The sequence below is a fragment of the Sapajus apella genome, unplaced genomic scaffold (assembly GCF_009761245.1).
Source record: "Sapajus apella isolate SASKATOON/1434 unplaced genomic scaffold, GSC_monkey_1.0 scaffold70, whole genome shotgun sequence".
Classification (NCBI taxonomy): Eukaryota; Metazoa; Chordata; class Mammalia; order Primates; family Cebidae; genus Sapajus; species Sapajus apella.
In genome coordinates, this window is record NW_022437010.1 from 8,308,312 (window position 1) to 8,331,647 (window position 23,336).

Sequence of the window (23,336 nt, forward strand, 5' to 3'; positions counted from 1 at the left end):
CCAGCACTTTGGGAGGCCAAGGCAGGAGGATCATCGGAGGCCAGGAGTTCAAGATTAGCCAGGGCAACAAAGCAAGACCCCATCTCTAAAAAGAAATATAAAAATTGGCGAGGCACAGGACCTGTAGTCCTAGCTATCTGGGAGACCGAGGTGGGAGGACCACTGGAACCCAGGAGTTCAAGGCTGCAGTGAGCTGTGATTGTGCCATTGCACTCCAACCTGTGCAACAGGGAGACTTCATCTCAAAAAAATAAATAATTAAAACATGAAATTAAAAACAGATTACTGAAAAATGGCATAGTTTACCAAAAAAAGAGAGAGAGAGACAGAGAGAGAGAGATACATCTAACTCCAAGAACTCCTAGGGTACAGAGAAGAGAGTTATTTCTGTCTCCTTATGCTGATAAATGTAAAGTCTTCATTAGTACAACTTAGTATTGAGTACAAAGTGTTATTGCCTGGCAGATCTAACCAAATTCAACATGTATCAAAAAGATTACACACCACGTTCATCTCAATAGATGTAGAAAAGGCTTTTGACAAAATCCAGCACCTTTCATGATAAAAACACATAGATAATCAGGAATCGAAGGGAACTGGTGATAAATTGCATTTATGAAGAACTCGCTCTAAAATCATGCTCAATGGTGAATGACTAACAGTCTTTCTCTGTAAGATCAGAAGCAAGAAAAAGATGTCCACTTTACCCGCTGCTATACAACACTGTACTGCAAGTTCTATCTACAGCACTTAAACAAGAAGAAATAAAATTTGAAAAGAGGAAGTAAACCTATCCTTATTCCCAAATGAAATGATCTTAATATCAGAGATCCCCAACAATCCACAAGAACACTACTAGGGCTAAGATATGAATTCAGAAAAATTATAGGATACAAAATCAACACACAAAAATCTGCTGTGTTTCTATACGTGTGAAATGAACAAGTCAAATAAATTATGAAGGTAGCATCAGGGGTTTGTCTCGATTGGGCTCTGTTAATTCAGGGGGCTAAAGAAGCAATGCTAGGTTTAAGCTTTCATTCCTTCTGTTCTATAAAAACCAGATTTTTCCAAACCCAGTACTTCATAACTCTCTTAAAATCAAGTAGCCAACTTCTGCTATTTTACTGCTCATTCCTAGACATTGGTATATATCTCAATCAAACCCCCCTTCCCTTCAAGGGGAGAGGGTTACCGTAAGATTGTCCTGTCATTTTGCTACGCACAGCCTCAGGGCCCATCAACCAGTAAGACAGAAGCTCTGCTTCCCATAATTCACCTCTCATGTTTTTGCAGTCTCCAGGCTGAAAGATGCAGCAGGTAATAATTTTAAGAAATGCACATCCACATCTTCATGACCAGAAACGGGGATCCACAAGGAACCTTTCAAAGCTCTTATCCAAACTACTCTCCCTCCCAATTCTACGTCGTAAAATCAACTTGTATGCCCTTGTTTGAATTACACAAAACCAATGAAATAAAGACCCAGAAAACTTTTTATCCCTTCTGAGTTAGTGACCTCATGGATTTTGTTTCACAGCTTACGGAAAATGGCACGGTGACACTTCTGGTAAACAGGATGTTGGCAACAAAGAGAAGCTACCTCTCCTGAAACTCCACCAACTCTAACCTGCCAGCCTGTTGGTACCTGTGTTGTAAGAAGAGTCTGGGACCTTGAAGGGCTCTGGCTTGTTACAGAGGAGATTCTTACTGCCAGAACAAGCACTGGCCACAGGAAATATAAGCTCTAAAACTCCTGTAGTATCTCTGACCCAATTTAGCACCACTTTTTTCCACTTCACTTTTTAGGACTGAAACAAAAAAGAACCAGTGTCCAGAAGCAAATGATGTAATGCCTTACACTTGTGGCATCCTTAATTTCTTCATTCATAAACTGCTTATAAGACTAAAATTCCTAATTCCTTAGAAAAAATATATTCTTGCTCTCATTGGCCACTGGCAAAGACTTTTATTTCCCAATGCATAAGACAGCCTCCTTCATCTTCTCGGTCGTGGTTGGGATGAGGTGCATGTAGCCATCCACACACTTGGTCACACAACCGTCCAGCTGCTGCTTCACCTGAAGCTCCTTACTTCCGGCATCTATTGAATCTTTGGCTTTGTCGTTGCAATGCATGATGCACTGGGCCAGGCGGTCCTGGAACTTCTCCAACTCACTGGTGACCAAGGCCTGGGCTTGAGCCAGAGGCACATGGCAGCACTCGATGCTGTGGTGCACCTGCTGCATGGATGCCTGATGGTCCTCACAACAGCTGGTGCTGCCCTGGAACATGAGACCCTGCATCTTCCGGATGTCCTCTCTCTCCGGACTCTTCACCATGGAGTCCACCGCCGCCTGTGCTTGCGATTATTTTATTTGAGAAACTACTGTGAATTTTATTGTTTTAATTTTGGGTTCCAATTGTACATTGCTGGTATATAGAAAGACAATTTACCTTTACACATTGACCTTGTATCTTGCTAAATTATCTTATTATTTCCAGAGGTTTTGGAACTAATAAGAGAATTAGTTATTACTCTTGTTGCTGCAGCTCTGCCATGGTGACCCTGAGCTGCCCCACTCTGCTTAATTTTTCTAGAAATCGAAGCTATTATATAAAAAAATAAAGTCTTGCCAGGCACAGACTCACAGTAGTTCACGCCTGTAACCCCAGCCTTTTGGGAGGCCAAGGCAGGTGGATAGCTTGAGCTCAGGCGTTCAAGACCTGGTTCAACTTGGGCAACATGACAAGACCCCATCTCTACCAAAAATACAAAAATTAGCCGGGAAAGGTGGTGCATACCTGTGGTACCAGCTACTCAGGAGGCCGAGGTGGGAGGATTGCTGGAGCCCAGGAAGTCAAGGCTGCAGTGAACCATGATTGTGCCACTGCACTACAGCCTGGCCAACAGTGAGATCCCGTCAGATAATAATAGAGTCGATTAATTTTAAAAAGGATTAAAAAATCAATTGGCCATATGTATGTGGATCTATTCCTCTCACTCTCCTCTCTCTACTGTTCCATTTATCTTGCATCTATTTCTTTGCCAACACCATACTGTGTTTGTTAAAGTACCTTTAAAGTAAATTTTAAAATTATGCAGTGTAGATCCAATCTATTCTTCTTTTTCAAAATTGTTTTAATTATTCTAGCTTCTTTGCTTTTCTGTATAAATTTTTGAATCAACCTATGTCCCCAAGATTCTAGTTGTATTAAGCATGTGTACAAATTTGGGAAGAATTGTCATCTTTATAATATTGATTCTTCTAATTTATGAACATGGTGTCTTTCTCCATTTATTTAGATCTTCCCTGGTGTCTTTTATCAGCAATTTTTATTTTTCAGCACAGAGAGTGTGTACATGTTTTGTGCGGTTATTTTATTTGAGGATCTACTGTGAATTTTATTGTTTTAATTTTGGGTTCCAATTGTACATTGCTGGTATATAGAAAGACAATTTACCTTTACACATTGACCTTGTATCTTGCTAAATTCTCTTATTAGTTCCAGATGTTTTTTGTTTCTTTTTCTTTCTTTCTTTTTTCTTTTCTTTTCTTTCTTTCTTTCTTTTTTTTTTTTTTTTTTTTTTTTTTTTTTTTTTTTTTTTTTTTTTTTGAGCTGCAGTTTTGCTTTTGTTGCCCAGGCTGGAGTGCAATGGCGAAATCTTGGCTCACTGCAACCTCCGCCTCTCAGGTTCAAGCAATTCTCCTGCCTCAGCCTCCTGAGTCACTGGGATTACAGGCACCCTCCATCACGCCTGGCTAATTTTTGTATTTGTAGTGGAGATGGGGTTTCACCATGTTAGCCAGGCTGGTCTTGAACTGCTGACCTCAGGTTATCCACCTGCCTTGGCCTCCCAAAACTCTTGGGATTACAGGCATAAGCCATTGCGCCTGGCCTTGTTTTGTTTTTTCTTTTGCATATTCCTTGAAATTTTCTATGTGTACAACCATATAATCTGCAAAAATTGACTTCTTTTAGTGGCTGATACCCTCACTGCAGTCACATTTTAGTTTGAAATTGTTGTATTCTACAAGATACAAAGTTTTATTGCCTACTTTCCAATTTGTATGCCTTTTTGTAAAATTTTCTTTTCATTGCACTGACTAGGTGAGAATGGACATCCTTGCCTTGTTCTTAAGTTTATAAGAATAGCATAATATTAGCTGTAGATTTTAGATGTCGTTAGTCATATTGAAGACTTTTTTTTTTTTTTTGCCCACCATGGTAGCTCTTGCCTATAATCCCAGTACACTGGGAGGTTGAGGCAGGTAAATCACCCAAGGTCAGGAGTTCGAGACCAGCCTGGTCAACATGGCGAAACCCCTTCTCTACCGAGCAAGACTACATTTAAAAAAAAAAAAAAAACCCTCCAAAAAAAACAGACTTTTTTTTTTTCTATTCCAAGCTCGCTAAGGGGTTCTTTTTCCCCCATGAATGGACATTAAGTTTGATCAAATGCTTTTTCTACATTAATTAATATAATTATGTGGTTTTTTTCTCCATAGTCTGTGATGGATTACATTGGTTGATATCCAAATATTAAGCCATACTTGCATTCCTGGAATAAACATTATTATGCCTTGCTGCGATATTTTTTGTATACATTGCTGGTATATATAATAAACATTATGTCATGCTGTACTATTTTTCTATTCTTTTTTTTTTTTTTGAGACAGAGTTTCGCTCTTGTTACCCAGGCTGGAGTGCAATGGCGCGATCTCGGCTCACCACAACCTCTGCCTCCTGGGTTCAGGCAATTCTCCTGCCTCAGCCTCCTGAGTAGCTGGGATTACAGGCACGTGCCACCATGCCCAGCTAATTTTTTGTATGTTTAGTAGAGACGGGGTTTCACCGTGTTGACCAGGATGGTCTCGATCTCTTGACCTTGTGATCCACCCGCCTCGGCCTCCAAAAGTGCTGGGATTACAGGCGTGAGCCACCGCGCCCGGCTCTTTTTTGTTTTTTAAGATAGAGTCTCACTCTTGTTGCCCAGGCTAGAGTGGAGTGGTATGATCTCAGCTCACTGCAACTTCCACCTCCTGGGCTCAAGTGATTCTACTGCCTCAACCTTCTGAATAGCTGGAATTACAGGCGTCCACCACCACATCTGGCTAATTTTTGTAGTTTTAAGAGAGATGGGATTTTGCCATGTTGGCCAGGCTGGTTTTGAACTCCTGGCCTCAAGTGATCCACCCAGCTTGGCCTCCCAAAGTGCTGGGATTACCAGTGTGAGTCGCTGCACCCAGCCTGTACTATTCTTTTTACATATTGTTCATATAATAAACACCATTATGTCATGCTGTACTATTCTGTTTATACATTACTGATATGCAAATGTTTTGTTAAGGATTTCTTCATTTGTGTTCAAAAATATACAATAATATTGGTATAGTGGTCTATAATTTTTTTTATACTTTGTTTTTGTTATAATGGTAATGAGAGACTCATAAAATGAGTTGGAAAGTGTCCCTTTCTTGTTTTCTGGAAGAGATTGTATAGAATTGATGTTTTCTTCTCATTTAAATAGTTAGTAGAATTCATCAGTAAAATCATTTGGGCCTGGAGATTTCTTTTCTGGAAGGCTTTTAACTATACATTTGATTTCATCGATAGTCATAGGATTATTTAATGATATCTATTTCATCTTGGGCATGTCTTAGCAGTTTGTAGTTTTCCAGGAATGATTAATGTCATCTAAAGTTTATGTGCATAGAGATGCTCGTGGTATTTGTTGCAGAGAGCAACAACTACCTGGGCTAGTGGTTGCCAGAGAGGCAATGAGCAAGTCAGCCGAAGCTGACTGCAAAGTAACAAAGGCTTGTGGAGATGTTGTAGGGTAGTGTTTATGCCAAAGAGGGCTTGGTGTAGTACTGATAATACCAAGATTGCCGTGAGTTAACCTGCAGGTGTCTGCTGATAGCTGGGTGCAGGAAGACTGTGAATTATTTGCACAGGAGGGCTATGCATCCTGGACCACAAGAAAGGTAGACTTGTAGCTTATCTGCTTTCTCTTTTTGCTTTCACTTGGTCCTGCCAGCCTGACTCCCTTTCCCTAATTAGGACTCCGCAGTTCCCCACTAACAGAACAACAATAACAAATCTTTGGCAGATGGGTGAAGCTCTCATCTTCCAACTGCTTCCTGCTGATGAGGGGCATACAACTGGCCCTACCTAGGATTGTTAGTCCGTCAGGAGGTTACAAGGGCCTAAATCCTTGGCTTGGGAGTTAAATTGGGTAGAGTTGCTGTGGAACCATGGCGTTGGGGGCAGCATTTGTAGCCTAAAATTTTTTCCTGCTGCATCTAAAGGAGAGTGGTGGAGTTCTTTTAGTGGCTGATACCCACACTACATTTTAGTTTGAAATTGTTGTGTTCTAGAAGACACAAAACAAGATATTGCATTAATGATACACAATGCAAATACGCTAATATAGGCATTATTATAGGTGGGAGAAGTGGGATAGATAAGATTTCTAAATGTTAATTCAATAAGGGAAAATCAAGGAAAAGTTGTAGATGTATTAGTGAGGAGTTTAGTTTTGACCTTTATTTCTATATATGCCATTCCAGTTGCTAAACTATTTATAGGCATGAAAGAATTACTACAAATTTTGCTGGCATTAACTTTATTGTTTCCCCACCATATAGAAAACCCAGAGAGGGACACAGAGAGCTTGTCCTCACTCCTGGTGTGTCTGATTATAGTTGAAGGTGTAATTGCAATGGGGTCAAATTAAAGCCCCTAGGACAGGGCCAGACCCCTTGGAGTTTGTGATGTAGAGGTGAGCCTTATAGGCCCCTGTAGATGATGAAGGCAAACAAATTTTTAACAAGAGGCATTTTTATGGAAACACACAAAAAAACAAAGATTAACATTGGGCACAATCTATCCAAATGTTAAACTCAAAGCATTTTAAGCTGTAGAGGAGGAAGGCAGTGACAATCTAACCCTTTTCTTTCTTTTGCTTGTATTTTAAAGAATAAACTTTAGTTTGCAGGACCTTAGGAAAGAGGTAATAGTGATTGCACTGAGTTTAAATTAGAAAAGTAAAAGGAAAAAAATGTTGAATGTATTAGTTTGGGAATTTGTAGCCCAGAAAGAATTCAGGATTTTGTTAAAATTGCAGAAAATAATAAAAAAACTTTAAAACGGTGGACAAGACTAGAATTTGATGACAGATGTACTACAGCTTTTCTGAAACAATTTTTCTTTCCAGTTCCTGTTTTTACTAAAAGCAAATTATAATAGAACAAATATATTGGTAAAATAAGTTTTAGTCTTATTATACTTGGCTTAAATATTTGCATAAAGCTGGCAAGAATAATTATTTTCCATATAGATGCTTCTATTTTTTAAATCTGGCTTTGCTGAAACTTTATTTCGTAAAGAATCTCAGATTTGACTTTAATGCCTTAAGCCCAGTTATGGGTTTGTACCATTAAATACCTGTATAAGTTGGGTAAATTCTTTTCCTCTTGAGGTCCCAAGAAAACTTGGGGCTCCTGGCCCTGTTAGAAAGTGACATTCTTTACTTACCACAGGTTAGGAACCCTGTACAGGGACTGTGTAGATAAGGTATGAGGTCAGCTTTCCCAAGGGAATTTATTGGCTTTATAAGTCAACTTAGACTCCCCCCCACCCACAAAAAGCATGCCATTCCAGTTAAAGCCTTGGTAAAATAACCAGTATCTCCAATTATGTCCTGTTACAAAAAAAAAACAGATTACCACCCTCCCCCTACCACCTTGGTTTTTGAGACTTGATCTCACTGTGCCACTCAGGCAGCACCATATCAACTCACTGCAGCCTCGACCACCCAGGCTCAAGCAATCTTCCTGCCCCAGTCCCGCAAGTAGCTGGGACTATAGGCATGTGCCACCGTGCCCAGCTAATTTTTTGTGTTTTTCATAGAATCAGAGTTTCGCCACATTGCTGAGGCTGGTCTCAAACACCTAAGCTCAAGCAATCCACCTGCCTTAGGTTCCCAAAGTGCTGGGATTATAGGCATGAGTCATGGCACCCAGTCAGAAATAGATTTTTAATGAATGTATGCAGATAACTATAGCACCATAAATTAAGTATATTTGCAAATAGTTTTTAAATTCTGGAGAAATCAGGTAGAGAGCAAAATATGCTTTAAATTTTGGTTACAGGATTGTAATTTAGCCAATTGTTAAAGGCTGGAAATAGCTTAAAAGAAAAAAACTTTTTATGGACTTTAAAAAACAAATGTTTTAAACAAAACATTCACAATGTTTTAAACAAAAAGCTATAAAAAGATTATTTTAGTTTTCCATTAGTTAAGTTTATGTAACTAATTTCTGTTCTGCTCAATATTTGTGAACACATTAGCTTTTAATGGGAATCTGGGAAGTTTTTTCTTTATTCTAATGTTACAATTTCCAAAGTTATTAGAAACCTGCACTCAAGAGCTCCCATTAGAGTCCTACAGATGATTATAAAGCCTCCTTGATCTAAGGCAGAAAGAAAAAATAGAGGACAATAAAGAGCTTTAGAAAACTTCATTGAACTCGATAGGACAGGTTAATCATTTGAGCTCTGAATTTTTCTTGTTGCAACTTGCCCATCAGTTGAAATTGTACACGAAAAGAGGCCATAATATGCAAGCAGCTAGAATTTTAAAGAGAACAAGAAAATCAAATATTAGAAAGTTAGAAATTGTCTTTCTTTTTTAAGGATGGATCTTTGGATTGAACAGAAAAAGAGAAAAGGAAAAGAAAGAATGGAGAGGCAAGGGTTCAGCTTTCCAGGAGGGCTTGTGAGCCTTCTAGCCACGGCTTGGTGTGGAGCTAGCCCTCTTTTCTGCTTTATTTCCCGTCAGGGAGAGCTTTAGCACTTCAGACCCACAGAATGTGGGACAAATGTTTCCCACCGCCACAGGTTACCAGTTAAGGTTAGTTCTTTTTAGACGGAGCAGAGAGCTTTTTTAGATTAAAGCCATTGGGAGTTGAATTTTTGTTCTGGGAGCCCTTCAACTTTCAAGGCAATCCTGTTTCCAGTGGCCAAGCTTGTGGCAGAGAGGGCAAGTCATGCACAGCTTTTCCCCATTTATTTTATTGGGTAAGCTGCCTTTTAGTGGCCTGGCCTTTTGCACAGATGGCAGTTATTTGGAGGCGTGTCCTTAGGGAAACCTGGAGAAGCTGAGAATTTGTAAAGCAGCTAACCGTTGAGTCTGCCTCTTGTCCCTGCATTTTTGTTTTCGTTTTTTCTTTTTCTTAGCCCTGTTTTCCTTTCAATTATAAAGACTGAAGAGGTTAATTTGAGGATTTCCTGCATAGTGGTCATGCGGTGTTACAAAAGAAAATCAGGTATTTCTCTTTTTGAGAGTCTGAGGGTTAAATTTGTCTTAATGCTTTAGGATGCAGCCTAGAGATGAGTCTGAAAGAATGGACAGGGTTTGTCCCATGGTGGAACTGGAAGACACACCCCTCGTGGGCAGTGCCATGCAGTGTCATGAACTGAACTTCTGCTTGGGGCATCCTGCCAAGATGAATGCTGAGATGTATGCCGAGTTCCATGTACGTTTGCTGAGGGACTCGAAGTGCACTTTCTAAAGGGGCATCCCATCTACTAGAAAAGACCACCCAGGGGGCCCTAAGGCTGGACAGCCAGTCCAGGTTCTGACTCATGCTGGGTGATCAGCCCAGGTATGAGGAAGGAAGGGTACAGGAAGAGCTCCATCACTGCCGGCCCAGGAGAGGGAACAGGGAGGGGAACACTCACCATTCTGAGGCTGCCTGAGATTACCTAATTTGGCAACGTCTGGAACAGGATGACTGGGTGACTCCCCAGAATTAGGACTGAGACAGAGGTTTTGAGTCACCTGAAATGTATGTGAATTTGCCCTGAACAGGCTTCCGTGTCATTAAAAAAATTTTTTTTTATTGTATTTGGGATCTGGGGTACATGTGCACGTCCTGCATCCTGCAGGATTGTTGCATAGGTACATACATGCCATGGTGGTTTGCTGTCTCCATCCCCCCAACTCGTTGCCTACATCAGGCATTTCTCCGGGTGTTATCCCTCCCTCTCCTCCTCACCCCATCCTGCTGTCCTCCCCTCCCCTCCCCTCCCCCCCCAACCTAGCCCTGTGAGTGTTGTTCCCTTCCCTGTGCCCAAGTTTTCTCATTGTTCATCACCCACCTGTGAGTGAAAATACGCGGTGTTTGGTTTTCTGTTCTTGTGTCAGTTTGCTGAGAATGATAGGGACTACATCCAGAAAATATAGGAGAGCCTTTTTCTCTTCCAAGCAGGGCAGCTGATCCCATTCATTTTTTGGCCTTCGGCCAAACCCAGACAGTGGCTCTTGCCAGTTACCCTCAATTACCAAAGAGCTACTTAAGAAATGGCTGATGAAAGATTGAAAAGAGAAAAGGACTTAGGTCCCTCACCTGAATTGGGTGGTGGCAGTCAGACGTTTACACACAGATACCTTTCAGTCCCATGGGAGTATAGCCCTGGCCAGAGACCTGCAACTGCTGCAACTGTCTCCGTGCTTAGATGCTATAAACCCAGTTTCCTGAGTTGGGAAAGAGAGAGAGGGGAGAGAATTCCCCATGAGGAGAGAGTGTTCCCCTACATGGAAAGAGATCCCCAGAGGGCCACTGAAATGTCTTGGGTGGGCAGCGACTATCTGGGCTGGTGGTTTGGGAGTATAAGTTTCCCAAGACATTAGTAGGTAAAGAACGGCAGGTTTATTAGAGAAATTAGGAAAATACGTTGCCAGGGAGACAACCACAAGTCAGCAGAAGCTGACTGCAAAGAAGCAAAGGCTTGTGGAGATTTCATAGGGTAGTGTTTATGCTGAAGAGGGCTTTGTGCAGTACTGATAAAGCCAAGGCTGCAGGGAGCTAACTTGCAGGTGTCTAGCTGGGTGCAGGATTGTGAATTATTTGTGCAAGAGGGCTATATGTTCTCAACTGTGAAGAAAGGCAGACTTGTAACTTACTTGCTTTTTCCTTTTGGTTTTTCCTGCCAGCCTGACTCTCTTTCTCTAACAGGGACTCCACAGTATTCTTTTATTGGCTTAAAGATTTTGATTGTCTGCAGGTTTGTGGTGATCTCCCCCTTTAATTTCTAATATCAGTAATTTGTGTCTTCTTTTTTGATTGATCAGTCTTTATAGAGGTTTATCAGTTTCATTGACCTTTTCTTTTTTTTTTTTTTTTTTGAGACGGAGTTTCGCTCTTGTTACCCAGGCTGGAGTGCAATGGCGCCATCTCGGCTCACCGCAACCTCCGCCTCCTGGGTTCAGGCAATTCTTCTGCCTCAGCCTCCTGAGTAGCTGAGATTACAGGCACGCACCACCATGCCCAGCTAATTTTTTGCATTTTTAGTAGAGACGGGGTTTCACCGTGCTGACCAGGATGGTCTCGATCTCTTGACCTCGTGATCCACCCACCTCGGCCTCCCAAAGTGCTGGGATTACAGGCTTGAGCCACCGCGCCCGGCCTCATTGACCTTTTCAAAGAATCAGCATTTGTTTTCATTTCATTTTCTTTACTGTTTTCTGTTTTCAATTGTATTGATTTCTACTCCTGTTTATATTTCCTTCCTTCTGCTTGTGTTGGGTATGTTTTACTCCTCTTTTTTTATTTCTTAAGTTGGAGGCTGATATTATTGATTCAAGACCTCCTTTTCTAATGTAAGCATTTTAACGCCATGAATTTCCCTCTAAGGACTACTTTAGTTGCATCTTACATATTTTCTTACGTTGTATTTTCCTTTTCACTCAGTTAAAAATACTTCTAATCTCTCTCAAGATTTCTTTGACCCATGGATCACATATAAGTATGTTTAATTTCCAAGTGTGTGGTGATTTTTCTATTGTCTTCTTTTTTTGATTTCCAGTTTAATTATTTTATGGTCAAATAACATATTTTGTAAGATTCTAATTTTTCTAAATTTGTTAAGATGCAGGATATGATCTATCTTGGTGAATGTTCCATGTGTGCTTGAAAAGAATGTGTATTCTGTCATTGTTGGATGGCGCGTTATATACAAGTTAATGAGATCTAGTTGATTAGTGATTACGTTAGTCTATTTTGCGTTGTTATAAAGGAATACATGAGGCTGGGTATTTATACAGAAAAGATGTTTATGTGGCTCATGGTTCTGCAGGCTGTACAGGCACAGGATCAGCATCTACTTGGCTTCTGGGGAGACCTCAGGAGGCTTCTAATCATGGCACAAGGCAAGGTGAGTCAGCTTATCACATGGTGAGAGAGGGAGGAAGAGAGAGGGAGAAAGAGAGATAGAAGGGAGATGGTGTCAGGCTCTTTTAAACAATTAACCGTCATGTGAACTGGATAATAAATAATAGATAATCTGTTTCAACTGGATATTAGAGCTAGAACTCACTCATCACCAAGAGAACAGCACCAAACCATGAATGAGGGATCTGCCCCCATGTCCCAAACTCCTCCCACTAGGCCCATCTCCAACACTGAAGGTCACATTTTAACATGAGATTCGTAGGGGACACACAACCTAACCACAGCAATGATGGGATGTCATCTCCTTGATGAGTTTTCTGTCTCCAGTTCTATGCATTGCTGAGATAGATGGTTTCTGATGAGAAATCCGCAGCCATTTGAATTGCTGTTTTACTTGGCATCTAGAAGTGTTGCGGCAGATTTTCAGATGCCTTGTCTGCCATACAGCAGGAAATGCAAGTCTCTGCAGGGTTTCTGACCTCACCCAGACGCTGCGCAAAAGAATCTCTGACCCTTGTGGAGCCGGGGACCCCGGCTGAGATTTCTGCTGTTCTCCCTGTGAACCCCCCAGGAGAGTCTTCGAGGGTCCCTTCTTAAAAATGGCCTTTGTTCACTGCTGCTTCAATTCCTCCAAAGAGTTCCTTCCCCCAGGGGAGCAGAGCACAAGCTCTGGAAAAGGCTGCCTGGGTTTTAGTTTCTGTGCTGCCTCTGGTAGGGGTGGACCCTGGGTCAAGTTACATGAGCTCTGTAAGTGTCAGTTCACCCATCTGTATAATGGAGATAGCAAAACCTTCTTACAGATTGTCAGCTCAGGCTGCAAGACATCATCAGAAGACATACCTTCCATCTGTGATTCAAGAGTTCAGATGACACACACTGGATTCTTTTTTTCTTTTTATATCTTTTTAAAAATTAATTTATTTATTTTACTTTAAGTTCTGGGGTACATGTGCAGATCATGCAAGTTTGTTACACAGGTATACATGTGCCATGGTGATGGTTTGCTGCGTCTATTGCCCCGTCATCTCCATTAGGTTTTTCTCCTAATGATATACCTTCCCAGCCCCCCCACCCCCTGCTATTCCTCCCCTGGACCCCCACCCGCTAGGCCCCAGTGTGTGATATTTTCCTCCCTGTGTCCATGTGTTCTCATCATTCAACACCCACTTATGAGTGAGAACATGAGGTGTTTGGTTTTCTGTTCTTGTGCCTGTTTGCTGAGAATGATGGTTTCCAGTTTCATTCATGTCCCTGTCAAGGACATGAACTCATCCTTTTTTATGGCTGCATAGTATTCCATGGTTTGTATGTGCCACATTTTCTTTATCCAGCCTATCATTGATGATTTGGGGTGGTTCCAAGTCTTTGCTATTGTGAACAGTGCTGCAATAGACATACGTGTGTATGTGTCTTTATAATAAAATGATTTATAATCCTTTGGGTATATACCCAGTAATGGGATTGCTGGGTCAAAAAAGAGCCCACATAGCCAAGACAATCCTAAGCAAAAAAAAAAAACAAAGCTGGAGGCATCATGCTACCTGACTTCAAACTATATTACAAGGCTACTGTAATCAAATCAGGATGATACTGTTACCAAAACGGAGATATAGACCAATGGAACAGAACGGAGGCCTCAGAAAAAACACCACACTTCTACAACCATGTGATCTGTGACAAACCTGACAAAAACAAGCAACGGGGAAAGAATTCCCTGTTTAATAAATGGTGTTGGGAAAACTGGCTAGCCATATGCAGAAAGCTGAAACTGGATCCCTTCCTTACACCTTATACAAAAATTAACTCTAGATGGATTAAAGATTTAGGCCTACCCCATAAAAACTCTAGAAGAAAACCTAGGCAATGCCATTCAGGACATAGGCATGGGTAAGGACTTCATGACTAAAACACCAAAGCAATGGCAACAAAAGCCAAAATAGACAAATGGGATCTAATTTAACTTAAGAGCTTCTGCACAGCAAAAGAAACTATCAATAGAGTGAACTGGCAACCAAAAGAATGGGAAAAAATTTTTGCAATCTACCCATCTGACAAAGAGCTAATATCCAGAATCTATGGAGAATTTAAACAAATTTACAAGAAAAAAACAACCCTATCAAAAAGTGGGCAAAGGATATGAACAGACACTTTTCAAAAGAAGGCATTTATGCAGCCAACAAACACATGGAAAAAAGCTCATCGTCACTGGTCGTTAGAGAAATGCAAATCAAAACCACATTGCGATACCATCTCACACCAGTGAGAACAGCTATCTTTCAAAAATCAGGAGACAACAGATGTTGGAGAGGATGTGGAGAAAAAGAAACCCTTTTACACCGTTGGGAGTGTAAATTAATTCAACCATTGTGGAAGACAGTGTGATGATTAATCAAGGATCTGGAACAAGAAATACCATTTGACACGCACTTGGATTCTGCCCAACTTTATCCTCAATGCATTCTCATCAGACACATCACTGGCTGCATCGACATTTCAGCACATCGGCCCACTTCACGGGAAGAAAGAAATGGGGAGAGGTGAGCAGAAATCAGACTTCCCGGCAGACACAGCCCGATGCAGGGTCAGCACCTGGGCCATCAGGATCCCAGGCAGGATTTCAAGCTGCACCTGGGATCTCAGGGGAAATGTCTATGGTCACAGGACTGAGGACATGCTGGCATCCTGCCTATCAGGCAGGGCAGCTATGGAAGCCAGACTCCCCTTCTTTCATACATGGGGAAACTGAAGCCCCTTGAGGTGGGGGAGCTTCTTCAGGGGTGCTCAGCTGCTGGCAGAGCTGGGCCTGAATGCAAGGCTGTGCATCAGCCTCTGCTTCTCCTGTCACTTCCCCACAAGGGAGGATTCTTCTTCACCTTTTCCTCCTCCTTCTTTGTGTATACATTTAACCTGCTTCATGAGGAAATATGCTACTTTAAATTTTGTTATAATTTTTATACACCTCTATTAATGTTTTTAGATTATGGTCAACAGCTTCCAAAGTTAATGTATGTTTTGTTTTCACGGGAGTGCTGCGTAGTCCCATGCAGAGAGTCGCCATGCTTGTGGCATTACTTAGGATTCTTTGATTGTAACTGATATACACCCAACTCACAGCACTAAGCAAAAAAGGCAGCATCTTGCCTCACATAACTGAAGAGCTGAAGAGGAAAAGGTCCCAGTTCAGGCAGGGGTGGATGCCGGTGTTCACAGCGTGTTGCTAGGAGGCTGTCTCTCTGTGTGGCTTGGCTGCACCATCCCACGGCTAGGCCGTGTTTGTAGGCCAATACTCCACGTGTTAGCACCTGACCCACTTACCTCATCATAGCTCCAAGTCCAGAGGCAAGAAAGACCTCTCTTTCCCGATAGGTCCAATGAGCCACTGAGTTGGGTCTCACTGGCTGGCGTGGTTATGGCTAGGCCACGGAACACTGTGGTTGGTCAGGGCTGTGAACTGCCACCTGGGTTCGGAGGAGGGGCCACCCCTATGAACACCGCATAGCTTGGTGAAAGGGTATGGTTACCCCCCACCAAAAAAAAAAAAAACAAAAAACCCAAGGTGTAGGGCTTAGGGCCCCACAGGGTCGTGGGGTGTCCCTTATGCTGTGCTGAGGTGCAGGATCCGAGAAATAGAGAGACAGGACACAGAAGTACAAGGAAAATGCAGCTGGGCTCGAGAGGCCACACCACCTATGAGCGGAGTCATGTGAGGCCCCGAATGTCCAGAAGCGTGAGTATTTATTGTGTACAGGTTAGGGGGCAGGGCAGTGAGTGAAGTCATCTTTCAGGATAGTGATAGGGTCGTGAGCAATAAAACAAGGGGTCCACCCCCATTAGGTCACCTAGGTCAGGAGGTGGACAGTGTATAGCAAGGGGTCCATTCGAGACAAGGGCCACGTGCAGTAAGGGGTCCACCCCCATTAGGTCACCAAGGCTTGAAGGTGGGTCGTGCACAGTGAAGAGGGTGCAGTGTGCAATACTTCTATCTACGGGCAAACTACTTCTAAGATTTATGGGGGGATGCTTTAAGTCACACAGTAGTGACAGAGCTGTCAGGGTGACTGCCACCTGCTGGCAGCTTCCAATGAGTTTTATAGGAAGATGCTTTTCTAGCAGCACAGTAACAAGAGCTGATAAAGTTCACAGTCACCAAGGTGCAATTTCTGGTCTGAGGGCAGGCTTCCACAAGAACTGGAGCAAGGTCCTACAACTCCTTTATCAGGAGGAGTGGCTCTTGCCTCAAGCCTGCCATACAGCGTGTTTCTTTATGATACTGAACCACCATGCCCAGCTAATTTTTGTATTTTTAGTAGAGACAGGGTTTCACCATGTTGGCCAGGATGATCTTGATCTCTTGACCTTGTGATCTGCCTGCCTCCACCTCCCAAAGTGTTGGGATTACAGGCGTAAGCCACAACACTCCACCCACTTGGGCAAATGTAGTAAGCTAACTTTGCCTCAGTCTCCTCACCTGTAAAGTGGAGACAGCAATAGCTCTTGCTCTCAGGGCTGCTATGAGAACTAGAAGGACCACTAACATATGTAAAGACTACATCAGTCCCAGCACCTCGAGGAAGAACCCAACATATGTTAGCTGCTGCTTCTCACTTATTTATTTATTCATTTATTTTTTGAGACAGAGTTTTCGCTCTTGTTACCCAGGCTGGAGTGCAACGGCGTGATCTCGGCTCACCACAACCTCCACCTCCTGGGTTCAGGCAATTCTCCTGCCTCAGCCTCCTGAGTAGCTGGGATTACAGGCACACACCACCATGCCCAGCTAATTTTTTGTATTTTTCGTAGAGACGGGGTTTCACCATGTTGACCAGGATGGTCTCGATCTCTTGACCTCGTGATCCACCCGCCTCGGCCTCCCAAAGTGCTGGGATTACAGGCTTGAGCCACCGCACCCGGCCTGCTTCTCACTTATAACCAGCATTGCGAAAATCAAAACATTTAATTTGCAAGATGGTGTTAACTTTTTCTGTACTTCCCTTGAATCCCTTTCTGTACATGAAATTGCCTGGCCAAAGGTCCAGCTGTATTCAGAGTCCTTGCTGCTGGATAGCGCTCCCCCTCCTCATTATCACCATTGAGGACAGCACTGCTGCCTAGGCTCAAGGGCCTTCTTCCTCAATGCCCCCAGCACCACCCAAAGTCCCCCTCTGTGGAATTGGAGCACTGAGTGTGTTGGCCTCAGGGACACTGAAGGAAGCCGCCTGTCCTCTCAGCCTTGGAGTCTGCTCAACCATATCATCCAAAGCACCATCCATCAAAGGTCTGAATACAATGAGCAGCTGCTCCTGCATTCCTTTTTAACACCGAGGAAAGGCGGAGAGACTCCCAGCTGCCTCCAGATGGTTGGAGGAGCATATTCCTGCAGATTACCAGACCCCCAAGAGTATGTCAGGATCCAGTTACCAGGACTGACACCCAGTGGGATCCAAACACCCTGGAGGGCACGCAGAGGTTAATCCGGCACAGAGAGGCCTAACTGGAAGGATTGAAAAAGGGAGCCCAGAAGGCTACAAACATTAATAAAGTCTCCAGCCTGGGGCCTGGGTGACAGAGCAAGACTCTGTCTCAAAAAAAAAAAAAAAAAAAAGAGACAGAAAAGAAAAGAAAATGACTGCAGCCAGGTGTGTGTGATTGGGTCCTATGACCTTTTTCTTAGGCAAACAGGGGCCTTATGGATTCAGAAAGAGCTCTGTGGTTGTGCAGTTAGTCTCAGAGCCTTGCGTGGGTGGAGGTTGGTTAGAACAGGAAAAAGATTCATGTTGCTCAATGTGAGAAAGCACCAGGAATTTTGGAGAAGTTCCCGGCAGCCCGGGAGCACAGCTGGTGCTTTGTCCCATGGGTAAGGGAAATAAGTGCAAGCCTATTTCTTTCTCAAGAGGGAAAAAATGAGCCCCAGAAAATGGCAATAACATGGGGGTACAGAAAAGAGCTAGCCCATGAACAGTTCAGCAGTGGGCACCGTGTGGGAACCTCTCCTAACCGCCCTCCCTCTGACGGATGCATGCTCAGGTGATTTTGTTGGCCCTTAAAGGAAAGTGTGACTCCAGCCTGTAATCCTAGCACTTTGAAAGGAGGCCAAGGTGGGAAAATCACCTGAGGTTAGGAGTTCAAGACCAGCCTGACCAACATGTTGAAATCCTGTCTCTACTAAAACATACAAAAATTAGCTCAGTGTGGTGGTGCATGCCTGTAGTCTCAGCTACTCGGGAGGCTGAGGAAGGAGAAACACTTGAACCCAGGAGGCAGAGGTTAGAGTGAGTCAAGATCGCCCCACTGTACTCCAGCCTGGGCAACAGAGCAAGACTCCATCTCAGACAAGTCTCTTAGGCTCAAGGTCATGTGGATTACACCAATACAAGGCACTGTTCCAGAACAGTACTGATTGGCTCTTGCAGCTGAGCTATCCGGCAATAAGGATTTTGAATACAGCTGACCATTGGTCAGGCAATTCCATGTACAGAAAGAAATATTAGAGAAATACAGAGAAAAAAACACCATTTTGCAAATTAAATGTTTTGGAGTCCCTAGGGTTGGCAGGGACCCCAAAGCCCTGCCCCTGATGCAGCCTGCTGAGCAAGGGTGGAGGAGGGGAGCTATGTGACCAAAGCACTGAGTCACTGAGGAGCATGAGGGACACGCCCTTTCCAGATGTTTTTCCTGGGGCTGGCTGTTCTTCCCCAGTCTCTGGAGCCTACAATCCCAGTCAAGTGCCAGGCTGGTTTCTGCAAGCACAGGAGCAGAAGAGAAACCAGTGAAGATTTCACCGCTACGTATCAGGCCAATGATGGCAATGCCCACAGGTCTGGGCAGAGGAAAATCCGCCAGGACTGGCAATCAACCAGGCCCCTGTGCTCATTGAAGTCAAGCCTGGGATTCAGCCTGTTAGGCAAAAGCAAAATCCAGTTTCCCAAGAGGCCCTAAAAGGCATTCAGGTCCACCTAAAATGCTTAAAGGACTATGGAATTGTAGTTCCTTGCCAGTCTCCATGGAACACCCCGTCTTGCCTGTTTCTAAACCAGGAACCAAAGACTACAGGCCAGTGCAGGGCTTGCATTTGGTTAATCAGACTGCAGTGACTTTGCACCCACTCGCACCCAACCTGTACATGCTGTTGGGATTATTGCCAGCAGAGGATCGTTGGTTCACCTGCTTGGACTTAAAGAATGCTTTCTTTAGCATTGGACTGGCCTCGGAGGGTCAGAAACTATTTGTGTTCCAATGGGAGAATCCAGAAACAGGTGTGGCCACCCAGTACACCTGGACCTGGCTTCCCCAGGGGTTCAAGAACTCTCCCACCATCTTTGTGGAGGCACTAGCCTGTGACTTCCAGCAGGAAGACTTCCCTTCCTGCTAAGGGCTTAGGCTACATGCTGCTCCAATATGCTGGTGACCTTTTATTGGAAAGCCCCATGGCAGTTGGGTGCGCTAAAGGAAGTTCCTTCCCATGCCCGTGAAATTCAAACATAACCGTTAAATCTCCCGGATGGAGAGAGATGGGAGGCGGGCATGGACTGGGAAGTTCTTGCCCTTAAAACTACGCCCCCTTGTGGACCCGGAAAGAGAACACATTCCCTCATTATGGGTCAGGCATTCAGGCAGGGCTCAGCTAGGCAGTTCTCCTGCTCCCAGTGGCGTCGTCTGAGGTGACTGAGCAGTGATCAGTTGATGGACAGACTGGAAGCTAGATGGGCTCAGGGGTTCCAGAGAGAATGTTCCAGCAACAAGCAAGTCAAGAGATCACAACTGAGTTCTGTTCCTTTTTTTTCAAACCTACTATATAACTTGATACACTCCCCTATTCCCTGCAAATATTTTCAAGCTTGTCTTTATTAAACACAGTAAGATTTGTTTTATTAAAAAAAAAAAAAAAAAAAAAAGAAGGGCAACAAGCCTTGCTCCAGCCACATCCCAGAAGCTGGCTGGCCCACACATGGCCAAAGCATGAGGAATTACTCATGGGACTTATTCTTCTTAATATTTGGATTTATACAGTAGGAACATTAACTGATTTTGGAGAATGCTCTCAGTGTGTGCACAAGGTTACTGAGGTAGGACATAAAGTTACTGCCATTCTTTTGTTCTACAGTTATTATGAATGTCCAGGGACACAGAAGGGGACCTGTTTATATAACGGTACTCAGTATAAGGTGTGTAATCCAGGGGACGGACAACCCGATGTCTGTTGTGATCCATCAGAACCCCCTATGCATATGACTTTTGAAATTAAACTCCTAACAGGGCGATGGAACAGCCCTACTAAATTAATAGCAAAAACAGAGAAGGGAAGCCCAGAACAGGTCACCCTAAGGTTTGATGCCTGTGCAGACATCAATGCCTGTCATTCCAGTTGGTGGTGTGGGGAGGGGCTGTGATTCCCTTGGATGGGAACAAAGTTATGCAAAAGAGCATATGTACAACTGCCTGAAAGATGGACAGGTAGCTGCTGTGTCATAGACATCATTAAGCCTTCCTTTTTCCTATTGTCTGCCAAGACAGGTGAGCTACTATGGGAGATGAGATCTAGCCTAGAGTCCAGCCCTCGAATTGCTAAGTTTTGCTTGGAAGGCAGCATTAACGTCCTTAGCATACTCAGGCCAAGGTGACAGCACTGGCACTCTCAGAGCAGTTGGATTTCAGGAACTTCCCATCTTCTCAACCCACACAGGAAGGGACAGTCCCCTCAGTGGGTTAGAGAACCCACCTTCCCACACTCCAGAGTTGCTGGAGGGAAGGTTGAGGACCTCCTACCTCACAGTACTCTAAGGGCCAGCAACCCTAGGGACTCCAGCTTGAGGCTCTAAAGGGCTGTGATACAGCCTCTCTGCCTGCCAGCCCTGCCCCAGTGCAGCCTGTGGAGGGTAGAGGAGGGGAGCTATGTGGTCAAGGCACTGAGTCATTGAGGAACATGAGGGACCTGCCCCTTCTGGATATTTCTCCTGGGGCTGTCTGTCCTCCCCAGCCTATGTAATCTATAGTCTCAGTCAAGACCCAGGCCAGTTTCTGCAGGCACCGGAGGAGAAGGGAAACCAGTGAAGATTTCATTGCTATGTATCAGGCCAATGATGGCTGCTCAGTGATAGTGCTGCTTTGCTGCAAACACACGATTGCAACACTGACAAACGGCCACCAGGAAAAACCCCAAACCCACTGATCCCACAAAGAGGCGAGAAAAGGAAGGCTTCATGTTGAAGAAGGAGAAATAGAAATGTGTATGTGCCGGTTTGCCTCCTGACATTACTGTGGAGGCATTCACACGCCTGTCTATTTGACATTATTATGAGAGATCCCCAGACAGAAGAACTTAAGGTCAAGCTTTATAAAGATAACCAAGGACATCTTAAAGGAGACAGGCTTTGCGATCGTTGGAAGAGAGAAGCTGTGGATCTTGCATTCATGCTTTTGGATGAAGATGACATTAGAAACTGCACGTTGCAGGTGGAGGTGGCCGAGTTTCAATAGAATAGGAAATATGAGGCTTCCGGAAGGAAGTGCAGGAACTATGGGAAGATGCTGTCTCTGCAGCAGAAGTGGCCACACTACGGACGTCCAATGCCACTGGTGAGTTGTCCTCATCAAATACGTTTCATTCTGTGGATTTTGTGGATGGCCAGAGAAGACCTTCAGGTACACTTAAGTTTAGATAAACTCGGAGGCTCATTCTTTTTGACACCCCAGCTGCAGGAGCAGCTGCTCATTGTATTCAGACCTTTGATGGATGGTGCTTTGGATGATATGGTTGAGCAGACTCCAAGGCTGAGGACAGGCGGCTTCCTTCAGTGTCCCTGAGACCAACACACTCAGTCCTCCAATTCCACAGAGGGGGAATTTGGGTGGTGCTGGGGGCATTGAGGAAGAAGGCCCCTGGGCCCAGGCAGCAGTGCTGTCCTCAATGGTGATGACAAAGAGGAGGAGAAGGGAAAAGAGGAGGATATGATGATGAAGATGTTTAATCCCTTCAACTTGGTTTTAGGGAAGTTCGTTCATCTGCATGTGACCGTGTGTCAGGGTAATTGTTAGTAGTGTTATATGAACAGGTACCCAGTGGTACAATGCCATCAGACTAAAAATTTTTTAAGTTTTAAATTTTCATTATAACTGGCAATTAATGATTGTATTTATTTATTTGAGAAGGTTTTATTCAGTCACTGAAGGCTGGAGTCCAGTGGTGTGATTTCAGATCCCTGCAACCTTCACCTCCCAGTCCCAAGGGATTCTTTCACCACAGCCTCCCGAGTACCTGGGAATGCAGTGGTGCACCGCCACACCTGGCTCATTTGTGTGTGTGTGTGTGTGTGTGTGTGTGTGTATTTTTTGTAGAGATAGGGTTTCGTCATGTTGCCCAAGCTGGTCTCAAACTCCTGAAGTCAAGCAATCTGGCGTCCCAAAGTACTGGGATTACAGGTGAGAGCCATCACACCTGGCTATTTTAAAAAGAGTCTTGCTCTGTCATCCAGGCTGGAGTGAGGTGACATAGTCATGGCTTACTGCAGCCTTGAACTCCTGGGCTCAAGTGAGCCTCTTGAGCTTCAGCCTCCTTAGTACTTCAGCCTGCTTCAGCCTCCTGAGTAGCTGGAATTACAGGTGTGTGCCACCATGCCTAGCTAATGTATTTTTTTATTTTTTGTAGAGATGGGGGTCTCGCTATATTGCCCAGGCTGGTCTTGAACTCCTGGACTCAAGCAGTTGTTCCATCTCAGCCTCCCAAAGTGCTGGGATTACAGGCATGATCCATGGCGCCCAGTGATTTTTAAACATTTTAAATAAATAAATTTTTAAATGTGTCACTTAACAAAGGAGATAGCATTCTGAGAAATTCATAATTAGGTGATTTCACACTTACACAAACCTAGATGGCACAGCCTACTACACACCCAGGTTTTATGGTACAGCCTTGGCTGTAACCTGTAGAGATTGCTGTGCTGAATACTGTAGGCAACTGTGACACAGTTATAGGTAATTGTGTATCTAAACACAGCAAATGTGCAGTAAAAACACAGTATTAGTCCGTTTGCAGGGGGCTCATGCCTGTAATCTCAGCACTTGGGGAAGCTGAGGTGGGTGGACTGCTTGAGACCAGGAG

At 43.8% G+C, this 23,336-nt stretch overlaps 1 pseudogene; it reads right to left on the minus strand.

The window, feature by feature from the left end:
• Positions 1-1,969: 1,969 nt before the first annotated feature.
• LOC116531392 lies at positions 1,970-21,440 on the minus strand (annotated as a pseudogene).
• Between the last annotated feature and the right edge of the window lie 1,896 nt (positions 21,441-23,336).